The sequence below is a fragment of the Micropterus salmoides genome, unplaced genomic scaffold (assembly GCF_014851395.1).
Source record: "Micropterus salmoides isolate LMB-PRFRI ecotype aquatic unplaced genomic scaffold, ASM1485139v1 Ms_hic_scaffold_1, whole genome shotgun sequence".
Lineage (NCBI taxonomy): Eukaryota > Metazoa > Chordata > Actinopteri > Centrarchiformes > Centrarchidae > Micropterus > Micropterus salmoides.
In genome coordinates, this window is record NW_024040040.1 from 64,011,722 (window position 1) to 64,028,305 (window position 16,584).

Here is a 16,584-nt window from a genome sequence, read left to right on the forward strand (position 1 = left end):
GAAACTAATAAATGCATCAGGACAAACCTTTTTTTATGTGTTTAGTGGAGTCTGAAGTCAAAAAGCAATATTAAACTAGCTTAGCTCAGTTGCTGAGTGTCTGTGAGATCAAAATCATGATCCCAAAGGCATTCAGGAAGTGAGCGAAACTAAAGAAGTACACTAAAAGAAGTAAAGGGCGCCTTTTCTAAGCTTTCTCTGAGGTGAGTCACAGTCTCAGATTTTGACAAACCTCTGGTTTAGTCTAAATTACTGATCACCATGAGTCTAATGGGAGTCTTGAAAATGTTTATTTTAAACCATAATTAGTTTAAGCCTCAAGCTTTTACAAAATGTGTTGAGATTTAAAGTTCACATTTGACTTTGAAAATAACAGTTGAAAGAAATAATCTCACCACGAGTGCATTTAGAAGCAGCTTTCGAGGTTTCAGTTCATTTGAAACTAAATCAGAAACAGAATCAGTTTTATTGCCAGGTATGTGTACACGTATGAGGAATTTGACTCTGGATTGTACTCTGCTCATGATGTGCTTACTCATACAAAAATACAAAATCACAATAATAAAAATAAGATCAAATCAGACACAGACAAACACATTAAATTAATAAATTAGTGTTACTCCAGTGTTGACTAACGTTCTCAGAAAACTTTTGAACTCTATATAATTAAAAGACAAATGTACAAACTCCATCTGATTATATCATGTGATAGGATTGAGAACATTACAGTGAAACTGTTATGTCATCTATACTAAAAGGTTTCTTCCCAAAACAGGCACTGAGTCAGTGGTTTCATTGTCCTGTCTGTAATAATATAATTATTATAATGTGCTATCAGACAATTAAAAAACAATTCCCTTCTCTTCTGCAGATCATCGCCCCTCCTGAGCGTAAATACTCCGTCTGGATCGGCGGCTCCATCCTGGCCTCCCTCTCCACCTTCCAGCAGATGTGGATCAGCAAGCAGGAGTACGACGAGGCCGGCCCCAGCATCGTCCACCGCAAGTGCTTCTAAACACGACGCCTCCACCACCACCTCAGGATCTCAGGATCGCTGCTGTCCCACGACTCTGAAACAACTTCCTCTCTTCAACGAGAAGCATCTAAACCTGTACATATGTTATTTATTCCTTCTGTTGTGTATGTGATGTTCTGAATGCGAATGATGTCCGGTGTGTGTATGTGAAAGCAAAGTGTTGGCTTTCGAGGTACGACACACTCTAGCTCGGACCAACTGAGACAAATAAAAACAGAAAAGACCAAAAAAGTAAAAAATAAAATCCATTTTTTTTTCACTGATGACTTCGGTCTGTTATTTCCAATTCTCAAAATGTAAATACATTATATGAGGTTTGTTCTTATCTTTTTTTTTAACCCGTCAGTGCCGTCTGACTCTGATTAGGGCTGAGGATAGTTTGAAATCTTACAATACTAAAATTAATCGAAATCGCAATATGGTCTTCTGCAATTTTTAAATCACAGGAGGTGCGATATCTGTTAAAGGTTAAATGTGTCAGAATACCATTTTAAATTAAATATTGTCGTGCTGCAGAGATGTCCTGCCCTACACATCATATTCTACAGACTTAAGAAAACATTTTTGTTTGGTACATCATTTAAATATGTTTTTCAATTAAATTCTTCTACTGAAGTGAAAGTACCAATACAACAGTATAGAAATACTCTGTTACACCCGAAACTGCTGCATTCAAAATGTTACTTAAGTAGAAGTACAGCAGTATTCGTATCAAAACTTAAAGTTCTAAAAGTCAAAGTAGTTAATAGATTATATTAACATAACTAATCAAATGAAATACTGAGTTCATGCAGAGATATTTTGATCATAAAGTTTTGGAAGAAGCTCCATTAAGATTAAACTGCCCGTTAAACACACGGTTCCTCTGGTTCTGCTGCTCATTAGAACTTTCTAATTAACGTATATAATAATCTAGAGTTTTCATTTCTGTGAGCTGTAAGCCGTAATCATCAAGATTAAAACAAGAAGGCTTAAAATATTTAACTTTATGTGTAATGAGTCTCAAATATAGGAATTTTAAAATTTTTTAAATTCAATTACGGATTTTTTTTAATTTTTCCACGATATTCTAATTATTAGAGATGCACCAAAAGTAAAATTAATCAATAGGCAGAATGTTTCAGATTAAATATACTGTGCAAAAGTTTCAGGGAGGTGTGGGGACAAAAGCTGCAAAGAAGAATGCTTTCCAAAAAAGACATGTTAATAGATTATATTAACATAACAAATCAAACTCTGTTTAAGAATCACCAAACTTTTTAATCTTTCAGAAATGAAACATGCAGAGATGTTTTGATCATAAAGTTCAGTAAAGTTTTAGAAGCTCCATGAAGATTATTAAACTGTGCGTCAACAGTTCCTCTGGTTCTGCTGCTCATTACAACGTGTCAAAAGGTGCAGCGCTGAGTTTTCAAGTTCATCTCGACAACAGATCTCTGTTTTCATGTCAGCGTAAATTATTTGTGTGTGTCATCCCTGTAGACTGCAACTAAAACCAAACTGCACCAGAAACATGTTTGTCTTGTTTTACTTCTTCCTACTCAGTTTTGCACATGTAAATACAGGTGTTTAAGTACTGGAAATTAGAGTTTTTGTTTTTCATCTGATTTTTGCCATTATTTATTATAAATCAAATCAATATTTGGTTCAAAACAGCAGCATTATACACTTGCACATAGTTTCTGAAGGACCTCTGCAGGTAGCTCGGCCCACACATCTTGGAGAACTCCCCAGTCCTTCTGTGGATTTAGGCAGCCTCGGTTACTTCTCTCTCTTCATGTAATCCCAGGCAGACTTGAAGATGGTGAGATCAGGGCTCTGTCGGGTCCACACCATCACTCCCAGGACTCCTTGTTCTTCTTTAAGCTGAAGATATATCTTAATTATAACTTTTGCTGTGTGTTTGGGGCCGTTGTCATGCTGCATGGGGCCAATCAGATGCCTCCCTGAAAAAGAAGTATCTACTTCTCAGCATTGAGGAGACCATTCATTCTGACCAAATCCCCAACTCTGTTTGCAGCCCCAAACTTTCAAGGAACTTTTGCCTGCAGACAGTCATTGTTGTTCTGCTTTCCTGCAGCCCACTTCCTGTGTTTCCGTGCACAGTTGAGTCGCTTGGCCCTGTTTCCCTTGTCGAAGGCCACTTTTGATCAGACTCCTCCGGACAGTAGGCGGGTGGGCCTGGACAGCACATCTGGAAAGCCCTGTCTGCCTTGAGATGTCTGCCTGGGAGAGACCTTGCTGATGCAGAGTAACAAACAGTTGTTTCTGTGCTCAGTCTTGGAGGGTGATTTGTGTCTTCAGCAACCTCCTGCTGCACACTAGAGGATTTTTAATTAATATTTTAATCAAAAGAATGCACACATCAGACGCTGCAATGAAGATACAGGACCACTCACTTGCTGCTGGGATTTGGGATCTCACATAATCTCGCGTGATCTAACGTGAATTCAGATATAAACAAACATGCAGACTGTCGTTGTCAGCAGGTTGCACGTGTGTGCAGAATCCCAGGACAGAATCAACATCCGGTTGGTGATTGTTTTGTTCTTCTTTTGTGTTTATTGGCGGTCGGCAAACCAGGTGCATTACCGCCACCAACAGGACTGGATTCAGCTATTTGCATTTTATGAAGGGATGCTGAGCAGAGTAAGTGATAACTGTGGGGGATGGGGTGTCCACTTGGGATAGGTTCTAAGATTACATTTATTCATACATATACATTGAACCCGGGTCTCTCACACCAAAGGCATGTGTCTCATCCACTGCCATCACCACGCTTTTACACAAGATTGTACAAAGGTGGGTGACAAATCTGACTAAGATTTATTTATTTATTTATCCCAGTGGGATCCTGTAATACTGTCATACTTTTGTAACATGGTTAAATTCTATTATTATTATTATCAGTAGAAGTAGTAGTAGTAGTACTATTATACATACGCCTCTATCTACATAAGTTGCTCTGTCTGTTTATGTTCACTGGACTAAAACGACATTCATATTCAATACATGTTCCTGTATCCTAATACAAAGTACCACAGACGAATGTAGTGCAAAGAGTAAAAGAAAGAAAAGAAAAGAAAGAATCAGTAGATAAAAAATCTGAATCAAATGTATGAAATATGCACAATATATATTTAACTGAAATAGAATATGGTATCCATGGCAGAGTACAATACATTAATAAACAGTTAATAGACAAATAAGCAAAGTATGATGTTCACATAGGGCTATAGTGCCACTTGGGAGGGAATTTGAAGTCATCTCCAATGCATAGTGGTGCAAAAAATTAGCTCTGCCATGGCATATAGTGTGACATTTTATTTTTATGCAGATTAAAAAATGACCTACAAAAATGTTTGCTTGCATGAATGATATAAAACAAGCTCGTACATATGTAAAAACAATAAAAAGTTACTTAGAAAAACACGCCAAGCATTCCTATAGAAATACCACGAGAATAGTAATAAAACATCTGTATTCACATCTGACATTTTTGATAAATTTGGTTGTCTCACTGTTGTCATTACTGATAGGAATGATTGCATGTTTAAACATTTACATTTTATTTTTCAGTCATTTCACAGTTTTCTCAGATTCCTGGTTTGAAGGAGGAGGACTTTTCCATCCTGAGAATTAGGAAACCCCAGAGGAAACACTAAATACTTGTGAGCTGCAACGGAAATTCAAAATATCAACCAGTAGGAGCATCACCTCAAATATATCTGCAGGCTGTCAGCCAATTTAAAATCCTCTCCTGGTCTGAGTCCAAACACATGAGTGAAACCAGATTCCTAATAAACTTTATAAAGCTCTTAAAGCTCCAAGACAAACAAAGAGCTCAGGTTCAAGTGCTGAAGTAAGTCCAACCGCACTTTTGTGCCAAACTAAACAGTGTCATGATTTATCTTAATATCCTCTACCTGCTGCTGCCAAAACCTACGACATTCTTCTTCATCAGGGGAAATACTGAAGCCTCTCTGAAGCAAAAACAAGGCATGTGTGTCTCATATATAAATGGTTCTCGGGTGGTGATGGGGCAATGGATAAAACACATTCCCACTGTGAGACATCCACCATTGTGTCCCTGAGCAAGACACTTAACCCCTAGTTGCTCCAGAGGTGTGCGACCTCTGACATGTATAGCAATTGTAAGTCGCTGTGGATAAAAGTGTCTGCTAAATGACTAAATGTTTGAGAGTTTAATAAATATCAGTTTCCAATAATACTGGATGAAATGTGACTCAGTCAAGCCAGACCACACAGTAAAATGTATTACTTTGACTGGTGATGAGTATTTGTCGGCAGTAGCCATACTTAAGTGTTTTATAAGCTAAAATAGAAAATACGTCATTTAAGTGACAACAGAGCAAACTCCATGTAGGAATACAGTTGAAAACAATTTTGTCTTAAGTTACTTGGTCGTCTAAACATTTTACTAAACATCTCACAATCTGAAACAGTAACTGGGCGCTGGTATATTGGTGCAAAACGGTCACAGTAAACACAGTTAGAGAAAAGTACCACAAAAGTCAGGAATCAATAATATAATCTAAAAATGTACAATAAAAATATGTGAAATATGTCTGTAAAGAGCTGTACAGTGTTTAAAAGGACAGGCTGTGCAAAATATTAACAACAAGAATGTGCAATTGTTGACAGTATGAAGAATATGTGTGAAAATAATAATTTGTCAAAAATAATATGCAATTGCTTAAAATTAAATTTCCTTAAAGTCCCAAATTTTAAAAGACTTAAAGACTTATAATCATGTTTGTCACAACATATTTTCTAAATTGTGAACCACTTTTATATTTTACTGTACATTTTCATGTATAATAAAAGTAATAGCGGTAATCATTAAACCTTTGGGGCTTTTCTCTCCGCTGCACTTTCATTTTCATTGTTGGTAGAATGTCATTCATACCATTTAACCTGTGCAAATAAACAAGTCAAAGTCTGAGAGGATGCAAATGATAAGTGCGCAAAAATATAACGAAAAAGTATTGTAATGTGATTATAGACTGTGTAAAACAATGTGAAAGTGATTCGGTATTTAAGTATTGCACTGACTGCACTTACATAAGGTTTGGGAAGAACGATCAAAATCGAAGCAGCAGAGGCCGAGACATCCTGACTTTTAGACCCTATTGTAAAGATCAAGCTCCAAAAGCAGTGAATCCTACATTTCCCATAAGGCAACTCAATAGCATCTCTAGGTCTCTCCCTCTCTCCCTTCCTCTCTGTTTAACTCCAACCCCTTTTAACATCCATGTCCTCCTCCTCCTTTGTGATAAATGTGTTGTTCTCAGTGCCAAGTTGAGACCATGTATGAAGTGGCCTGGATATGGCGTTGGAGCCGGGGCTCCGTTCACCTGCTCGGTGGCGCATGAAGCCAAAAAAAGGTCAACTTCCAGGTATAAAATGACCCATATGTTCCACATATCTTTCTGCTTTGTGCAGCCTCCACAGGAGCAAGCGCACTAGCATTTTCCTAACCCTGTGTCCCATGATGGCGAGGGGCCATAGAGCCAACGCACCATGAGACCAACCAAGCCGGCTATCTTCTGGTTTCGCCCTCTGCTAACTTGAATGGGTATAAAAAGATTTAATTTACTTTTACTATGTTTCCAAATGTTGATAGTGAAACAAGTCATTTTTCTCGGTGGGTTGTGGCTCATAAAAATGTATCCACCGTTTTACAGCCACTTTTCACAATGTAAGTCTATGGGGAAAAGTCACGCATTTGGTTGAGATAACCCTGGTGACATCCTTGTGACATCATCAGGGTTATTTTTTTAGAGCTCTTCCAGATTCTCAGGTGACTTTAGTAAACAGTTTGTAAAAGTCCTTGAAGATGTAAGGAGAAAGTCACCTTTTACAGTTCAATGAGTAAAAGTCAGATTCTTCTGTTGTCACCTGTTGTTGTCACTGAACAGATGGAGGCAGAGGACGCATGCGCAGACCAATCTCCGCATATTTAGAGGAAATCATATTTCATTCTTTATTACTACATTTCTGCTCTGCTCCATCCAGCTCACAGGAGTTCATCAGCCCTGTACAGGAAGTGTAGAATTTATCTTTCAAAATAAAAGTTACACTTAATTAACATACAGTTTAAATATTCCACATTATCTCAGTGCCGTGTGTCCTGAAAGAGGCAGACTAGTGATTTGATAGACAGGGATGTCTTCGAGGCAGTATTTGATAGTAGTGATGTTATGGTCTACCTGACCCCCAGGGGCCCTTGAGCGGGTTCCAGGGGATCCCTCGCAAAAAGGGGAATAACTTATATTCATTATAATTTTATCCATAAGTAACACATTGTATGACTATTTTGGTCATGGGTTTCATAGACTTTCTGTAATAAAACATTTAACAGCCAAAATCCTATCACATGGGTGATCCTGGGGCAGTCTTATCTAATGGGGGTCTGTGGTCTTATTTGTGTCAGTTTAGGCGTCCTTGATATGAAAAAGTTTGAGAACCTGTGGATTAAACTACCCAACAGGATATATGGGAGTTAAAATTAGCTCCATGTTAAATATCTGCAGCAGGGAAATGCAGTATACACGTTAATGCAGCAGGAATATTCATTCAGAAACATTAAATATAAGAGTAAAACTGACAGGGAATGTTTCACTGCACTAGAGAACTTTTACTCTTGAGACTTTAGATTTTAATTATAATATGTTTACTTAAAAAATGTTTTGAATGCAGGACTTTCACTTGTAGGGGAGTATTTTCTTGATATTAGTAATACTGAATAATTTGTCCACCACTGGAAGTCATAGGATTTTAAGTGTATCTTTATTGTTACGACCCCTCCCCTTCCTACTTCCTTCTCCTGCAGGAGGCTGCAGGCAGGGAGGCTAACTGGACTGGGCAATCACCTGCACAGCTCTACCTTCAGAGTTTATTTAGCCAGGACTGATCAGTTTTTTGTTCTCTCTCCTCCTGAATGGATTTGTTTTGTGTCTTTCTTTTTGGTTTATACCGACCACACACACACACACACACACACACACACACACACACACACACACACACACACACATGTCACTTATTCAATCACTGCTGACACAACTCTTACTTTGACACACCGCACATTTTTGATGATTTTTTGAACTTTTTTACTTTTATAACATATCTTTGGCATGCAAGTTGTGTCTCACCTCCTTTTTGTCACGGGATAATAGCTGGCTTGTGACATTATTATAAGTCTTGAGGTAGTAATAGAAGTTAATAAGTAGTGTAACTGATTTTTGAAACTGCTATGCAGAGCACAGGCTGTATAAAGCAGTGGTTCTCAAAGTGGGGTCCAGGGATCCCCATGGGCCCTTGGGAGGTTCCAGGGGGTCCCCAGCAAAAAGGGGAATCATTTATTTTCATTATAATTCCAGCCACGAGTAACACAATGACAGAATGTACGACATTTTGGGTCATGGGTTTCATGCACTTTCTGTAATAAAAGATCTAAAAGCAAAAATCCAGTCAAATGGGGGACTCGCAGACAAAATCTTATCAAATGGGGGTCCGTGGTCTAATTTGTGTCAGTTTAGGGGTCCTTGATGTGAAACAGTTTGAGAACCTCTGGAATAAAGGATGCAGAGGTGATAAGTTTGACGTTCCCTTGCAGTTTTATTTTGAAAGTCTACGCCGGAAGCTGTGTGTTGTATTACAGCTAACGGCTCTCGGTGTTTGCCGTCAGTCAGAGACGGAGAGAGTCCGAGAAGCGAAACGATGGCAGGCGTCTGACTGCGGGACTGAAGGGGAAAGACTGGGTGTAAAAGCAGGCCGGATCCCTCTGGAATGAGTTCTGGGTGAGTCAAATCATATCAGACTTTAATATCCAACCGTTTGCCTTATTTTTTTTTTTACAACCTCTCCGTGTTTACAGTCTTAACGGAGCGGGCAGGTGTGAGAGTAACGGCTGTGAATATGGCTGTTTAGCCCGGTTTTCACACGATAACTGTAATTTTAAAACTCCCAATTTACACACTTAATGTCATTTTTTACATTAAACAGACGCAGACGTGTGTATTATTTTCACTGCCGTGTGTTTATAGGATTGAAAAATCGGGGTGTGACTAACGAAACGAAAGCCCTCAAAACAAGACTCTCAAAAAAATACACCAATAAATCAGCAATAATAATTAACGTTAGCTGTTTGAGAATAAACTGAAATAATGTCCTTGGATCAGGATGTAGGCCAGCTCAGATAAATGAATAATGAATGTAGGTTGTTTTCACTGAAGACAACAGGTACTGTAGATAATAAAATAAAAAGGAAAGACGTGTGTAGGCAGAGGACTCCTGGCGGTGTGTTATTGGTCGTGTAGTGTGAGTACTAGCAGTAGTAGTAATGTCAATAGTAAGACTATAATAACCCTCAATCCTCCTCTGCTCTCTGAGTATATAATCTGCTGTGGAAGGAAGTGGGCGGGGCTTACAGGTAAACCACACCTGGCAGAGTGAACGTCACCAAAGGGCTGCAGGTAGATCCCCTCAGAAATACAACTGAGTAGTTAATTTGGTTGGATATTATCAGCAGTGGTGGATACTAAGTACAAGTAAGTACATTTACTCAAGTAACGGATTTAAGTACACATTTGAGGTACTTTGCTTGAGTATTTTCTTTGCTGCATCTAGGAGGTAAATATTGTACTTTAGTTACTAGTTACTTTACAAATTAAGATTTCGGCACACAAAACAAATTTATAACAAGTTTATAAAATATGATGTTTTGTTATACGTTAAACTAGGGCTCCTGAGTGAAAGTTAATTTTAGTTTTAACCTTTTCTTTATGGTAAGAACAAACACTTGATGCCAAACAGTCGATCAACAAACAAATCTGTGGTAGAACATTAAAAACTAAATCTTTTTTTCAACAAACATGCATGAGTAAAATTAAATAAAATCCTTTTTCAGTCCCTTTTCCTCAACAAAATAAAAATCTTAATAGAAAAATTTAGCGCTAATTAATTTGTGATTCAAATGAATTAAATCAAAGATTCATTGAACATTTGTTTTATTGCCCTGCCCTACATTGCAGCTGAAATGATTAATTCATTAACTGAATGGTCGATTGACAGAAGATGAAAAAAACATTTCATAGTTCCAGCTTCTTAAATGTGAAGATTTGCTGGTTTTCCTTTTTAATAATTTAAATCTTTGTCAACAATGTTGCGGTTTGGACTGTTTGAAGGACACAAACATTGTGAAGGTGTCAAACAATCAATCGATTAGTGGAGGACATAATCAGCAGATTAATCCATAATGAAAATAATCATTTGTTGCAGTCTAATATATAACAGTACAACAATCACAGGGGACAGTTTACTGCACTGAGAGTACTTTTACTTTTAATAATCTCAGTTAGAGCTGCAACGATTAATCAATTAGTTGTCAACTATTTTTATAATCAGTTTGAGTAATTTTCTTAAGACAAATTCTCTGAATCCTTTTTTTCCTCCTCTATGAGGGTAAACTGAATATCTTGAGGACGACATCTTGAGATTTGGGAAACACTGACCGACATTTTCACAATTTTCTGACATTTTATGGACCAAACAACTAATCGATTAATCTAGAAAACAATTGACAATGAAAATAATCGTTAGTTGCAGCCCTACTTTAAGTACATTTCCTGATTTTACTTTAGCAGGACTTTTACTTGTAGCACTCTCCTGTCTGAGATGCAGGGTTGTGATAATAAACAGACTACACTGCTCATCATGTCTTGTGGGGCATTCCTGTTGAGTGCTGCTTGCAGCTCAAATTTAATTAATTATTTCACTTCCTCCTCTGCTTTTCCTCCAGACACAAACAATAACAAAGACCATGGTGACCAAGAAGATCCGGACGGAGTACATGAAGAAGTTCAGGGATCCCAGATGGGAGACGTTTTCCAAATGTTACGAGGACTCTCTGAAGTACCGTCTGACCCGGCGGGGTGATGGAGCATTCCCACAACCCCTGGTTCTGGGAGGGCTGGGACAGCGGCTCAGAGTCCAGTGGCTGGTCCACGCCGAGGCTGACCAGGAACAAAGTGGCCCCTCTGTCCCTCCCACCGCAGAAGTCCTCGGAGGGGAAGCAGAGGTCGTCCAGCCCCGGACCGAAACCACTTCCTGAGGACGGAGAGGCCGAGGCGGGAGCTGGAGAGGTAACGGTTGTAGACGCTGCTCCGACCGCAGGTGAGAAACTGTAATCATTTTACTGATGCAAAAATACCAAAGAATCACTAGTCTAGCTTCTGCGATGTGAGGATTTGCTACGTTACTCTGTTGTAACCTGAATTTCTTTGGGTTTTGGGATGTTGATTCACAACCTTCTGCTGTTGTACAGATTAAAAAAATCAGGGACATTTGTTATTATCTGTTAATATTAGAGCTTCATCTAAATCTATTATCTAAATTTATAGACTAAACAATTAGTTAGAAAAGTAATAACCAGAATAATCTATAATTAAAATAATCATTAGCTGCAGCCCTGCTAACATTATCACTCTGAGTTCAGGTGTCAGGGGGATCTCTTATTGAATATGCATTGAACCAGTTGATCTGGTTGCACTGTAAAGAAACTAATCTCACCTGGGTTTGTGTTTGATATGAGAAAACTGAGAAAAACTACTGTCTATACTGGTTCCCCTGGTTCCTGCATTGCTGCCAGGAGTATTTTGGGATAATCTAACAGACCCCCAGGAGGACTTTTTTTTGTGCTCCTGTGTGCGCATCACTCTGACAGTATGAGGGCCAAAGGCTTGTTTACCTCAGGAGACACCGGTGCTAAAAATATTTGTAGACTGAAGGTTCAGTGATCAAACGGGAATGTTTCCTCCTGTTCAGGCTCTGAGCTCGGATAAAAAGGACCGATTGTGTCTCTTTTAACATTCGCATTGCTGCATTTCAGACAGAAGAGTGTCTGGGGGACAGTTCTGAATTTCACCACCACACAATTTAGAAAGGTCCATACACAATGTATTTATCATAATAATAAACCAGCATTATATTATCATATTTGTACCACTAGCTGAAACCCACCATGGCACAAACATCCTGTTACCGTAGACTCTGTAATCTTCTGAGCAGTGCTGTGATCTGCTGCAGCAGTTATCTCATGGCAGGTCTATATGACACCTGAAGTGTTCACAACAGGGTCAGCAGCAGAGCTACGATGAACTGCCAAGTTCAGGAGACAAATACCTGTCTGCTAACACGGCACGAAAGAAATGCCGGTTAAAACCAGAGCTGAAACAATTTGTCGATTGATTGATTAGTAGAAAGGTAAAAACTTACCAAACGTTTTCAGGTCCTGAAAAATGATAATGTGATGCTTTTCTTTATCCTTTATGATAGTAAATCAGTTATCTTTGCTTCTTGGACTGATGGTCGGACAAAAGATGCGATCAGAATAAGTCACGTTAGACTCAAATCAGTCGATTATTGAAGAAAATATCATGTCAATCCCTTGTGTTGGAACTTGCAAAACGGCAGAATGTTTTATGCTGGGCAACAATTTAATATAATATATCAACTTTTCGTATAATCTTATCACGTTATGGTTCTCCACATTTATTTTGTTCAAGTTAGAGCTGAAACGATTAATTTATAATATCATCAACTATTTTGAGTTTTGTTTAAGTCACAATTTAAAATACTGTTAATCACAAAACTAAAAACAGTCAAAGGCCATACGTTTAAAAAAAAAATATATATATATATATGTAGAATTGGTAATAAATACATTAATAAATTTGTTTTAAATAGGGAAATGAGGCTTCATGAAAGGGTCGAAACATTTTAGCCCCTCCAAATATTGATTGTTTTAGTCATTTTGAAATCTTTTTTTTCTGTTTTGGACAGATAGTAGGATGAACTTTAATTTAAACATTTTTCAGTATTTTTTGACATCTTACAGACCAAATGATTAACTAATAAATCGAGAAAGTGGTGACCAGATTAATCGATAATTAAAATAATTGTTAGTTGCCCCTGTCCAAATTAATGTTTTCACACTGCAAAATGATTTTTTTTCCACATGAAGGTGCACAAATTGGTCTCAGCAATTCACATCAGTTTAATTCATGTATGCAGCAGCAATTCAAGGGATTTCCACCTGAACTGAACTACGTAAACCCTGACAAAGTATTGGCATGACACAATCATCATGACTCAGGTTATAATCACCAGCAACCCACGAAGAGAAAATCATTGAGAATTGTTACTTTAAAAAATATTTTCTGTGTCTCCTGTAAACCAGCTGTTATTGAAAACGGCGTGCATGAAGCCAGCGGTGGTTCGGCTCCGAACAGCAAAGGACCCTCTGACGACACGGCGACAGACAACGGTCCTGCCGACACGCTGTCTTCTGACGGAGAGCCTGTGAACCCGGCGCCAAGACGACGTCACCGCCGCCGCACCCCTCGGCCTGAGCCGGGACACCGGGACAGTTCCCATGACGACAAACCGGCTGTCGTCCGCAAACTGCCGAGAGCGAAGAGCCAACCACCGATCAGCACCAAAGAGAACCAGAGACCGTCCAGCCGACTGGACTGGACCGAGAGACATATGGAGGTCAGGAGGACGCCGAATGACGTGAGTGTTTGTCCCACTGAAACTTTTAAATACACATTGAGTAATAACTTTTAGTGGGTTTAGTCTGTTAACTCAAATAAATCACAGCTGACCATTTTCCAGCACCACCTTCAGTATTTGTGATGCTCTTGCGTAATGTAATTTAAATAGCATTTCAAAAAGGAACAACTATCAGTTTGAGTCTTTCGGAGCAGCTCAACCTCGTTCACAGGACACCAGAGAGCCGTGTCACCAAACACTCGGCAAACATTAATAATAAAACACCGGTGTGGTTTTCAGAAACAACTCCACTCTCTCTCTCTTTCCCTCCCGCCTCTGGTTTCTCCTGTCAGACCAAGATGTCTGACGCCTGCGTTCAGACCCGCCGGGAGTCCGACAAACGCAGCTCCAACCTGGACCGTCGGCGGGCTCGGTCAGCAGACCTGGAGAAGATGAGGCGGTCGCAGCTGATGGTGGTGGAAGACCGCTGGATGACAGAATACATGCGCTGCTTCTCCGCCGGCTGAGGTAGAGACGGGATCCACCCCTTCCCCCTGAAAACCTCGGTTCCTTACTGAAGGGGAAAAATCAGACGGTGGAACAAAGGTTGTTAGTGTGTTCAGATAAAACAACAAGAAACCGAGTTGTCTCGTTACAGTCCGTCATCCTGTCTTCTCTCCTTATTGGACAGCAGAGTAGCATAAATTCAAGAAGTGAGCAGAGGTGCTGATACAGAATTTTTTTTTCTCACAATAGATTTAAATTTAACTACAGAAACGTGAATATCTTCACGATAAAACAGGCTTATGTCACAGTCATCTGATATAGATTTGCCCGCCTTGGCAATTTACATTTTATTCCCAATAACTTGTTGAAAAGCTCTAAATACTACATTACCCATAAGCCCCAATTTTCTGTGGAAAAAGGGGTTAGGTTGCTGAAAACTATATCCTGATTGAAACTGGATTTTTTTGGCCATATTAATGTATGAAAATTATTATATCAGCCAATTGTTTTACATAACATAAACATCTACCCCGGTAAGAAGTGAACCACTGTCATGGTACTGAAAACCCAGGGCAAATCCTGCTTCGTGGTACAGGCCCTGAAGTGTTCACAACAGGGTCAGCAGCAGAGCTACAATGAACTACAATGTTCAGGATACAAAAAATACTTAACTAAGAAACACCGGATGAAACTAGAGCTTAAACAATTTGACAATTAATCGATTGCTATAAAATTTGCTATTGTTTTGAAAATTGACTGATAATGGATATTATCTGAGATTAAAATGGTAAATGCACAAGAATAAAAACTTGAATATTCTCTAAGATTAAAGTTTTAAATTTACCAGAATATACTAGTATATTCTCTAAGATTAAAGTCGTAAATTTACAAGAAAAAAACTCGGATATTCTCTAAGATTAAAGTTTTAAATTTCCAGAAATATACTTGGATATTCTCTAAGATTGAAGTCGTAAATTTACAAGAAAAAAAACTCGGATATTCTCTAAGATTAAAGTTTTAAATTTACCAGAAATATACTTGGATATTCTCTAAGATTGAAGTCGTAAATTTACAAGAAAAAAAACTCGGATATTCTCTAAGATTAAAGTCGTAAATTTACAAGAAAAAAAACTCGGATATTCTCTAAGATTGAAGTCGTAAATTTACAAGAAAAAAAACTTGGATATTCTCTAAGATTAAAGTCGTAAATTTACAAGAAAAAAAACTCAGATATTCTCTAAGATTAAAGTCGTAAATTTACAAGAAAAAAAAACTCGGATATACTCTTAAGATTAAAGTTTTAAATTTACCAGAAATATACTTGGATATTCTCTAAGATTAAAGTCGTAAATTTACAAGACAAAAAACTCAGATATTCTGTAAGATTTAAGTCGTAAATTTGCGTGATAAAACTAAGAAACAATAGTAACTCATGTAAATACAAGGCAAGATATGAGGGACTACAACAAAGTTACTTGAAAGCCTGTGTCACATCTTAGTCTTCAAGTCTCTTTATAGCGACTATAATCGATATTTTATAATGTATCAATGACAATATGAAAGGTGTTGCTTGTAGTGATGAACCTACAGATAATCATCAGCTGAAAATGCAGCTCCCCTCTGCTTTACAGAGTTTTATAGTGAGCTTCAGAGTTTTCAGCTCATTATCTGTCCTGTCCAGAACTGTTTTATTTCCCGCTCACGGCTCAAAGCTGTAAAAACCCCGCAGCAAACAGCAGACACACACAGTTAGCCAGAAGCTAGTGGAGCATTTAGCAACTAAAGAGCCAGATATTCCTCAGGACCTGGTCAAGACCAAAAAGCCGAGCTAAAAGATAGAAAATATTAGACTTACATTCAGGTGACACAAACACGACTCCTAAAGAATGCTAATAAGCACCTGAGGCCAAACAATTGCAGGTTTAAGAGTTGGAAATGCTCCATCAGGCCCTTAACTATGCAAAAACAGGGCTTTTACTTTTAAAACCCTGGTGACCTGATATACAGTAACTCTGCCTCTTCTGTTCTGTTTGACAGGAAATTACACATTATGTCCTTCTATGACGACGTAACGAGATGACAGGAACTGTGTTGTCTTGTTGCTTTGGTGTCCTTTGAGAGTGAATCGCTGCTGTCGAGGGAAAGAAAAAAACACTCACGCTCAGTTGAGTTTAAAGTTTGTTTGACTGTATATATATAAACCTTTATTTAAACAAGAAAAGTCCATTGAGACACAGTCTTTTTACAATGGAGTCATGTACAGCACTGTGTGATTTATTCTACCACATTCACCACACACTAAACAAGATGGGATCAAGTATGGCAGAGAGATGGTTCAGTAATTATATTATCTTAAACCTTCTCGCTCTGATGATATTTTTACATTTACATTACATAACATTACATTACATTACAATTAATTACATTGTTCAAATTTCGGGACCCTGTGGGACTGCAGGGAG

At 38.3% G+C, this 16,584-nt stretch overlaps 1 pseudogene; it reads left to right on the top strand.

The window, feature by feature from the left end:
• The first annotated feature begins 8,738 nt into the window (after positions 1-8,738).
• On the top strand, positions 8,739-14,142 carry LOC119891023 (annotated as a pseudogene).
• Positions 14,143-16,584: the final 2,442 nt, after the last annotated feature.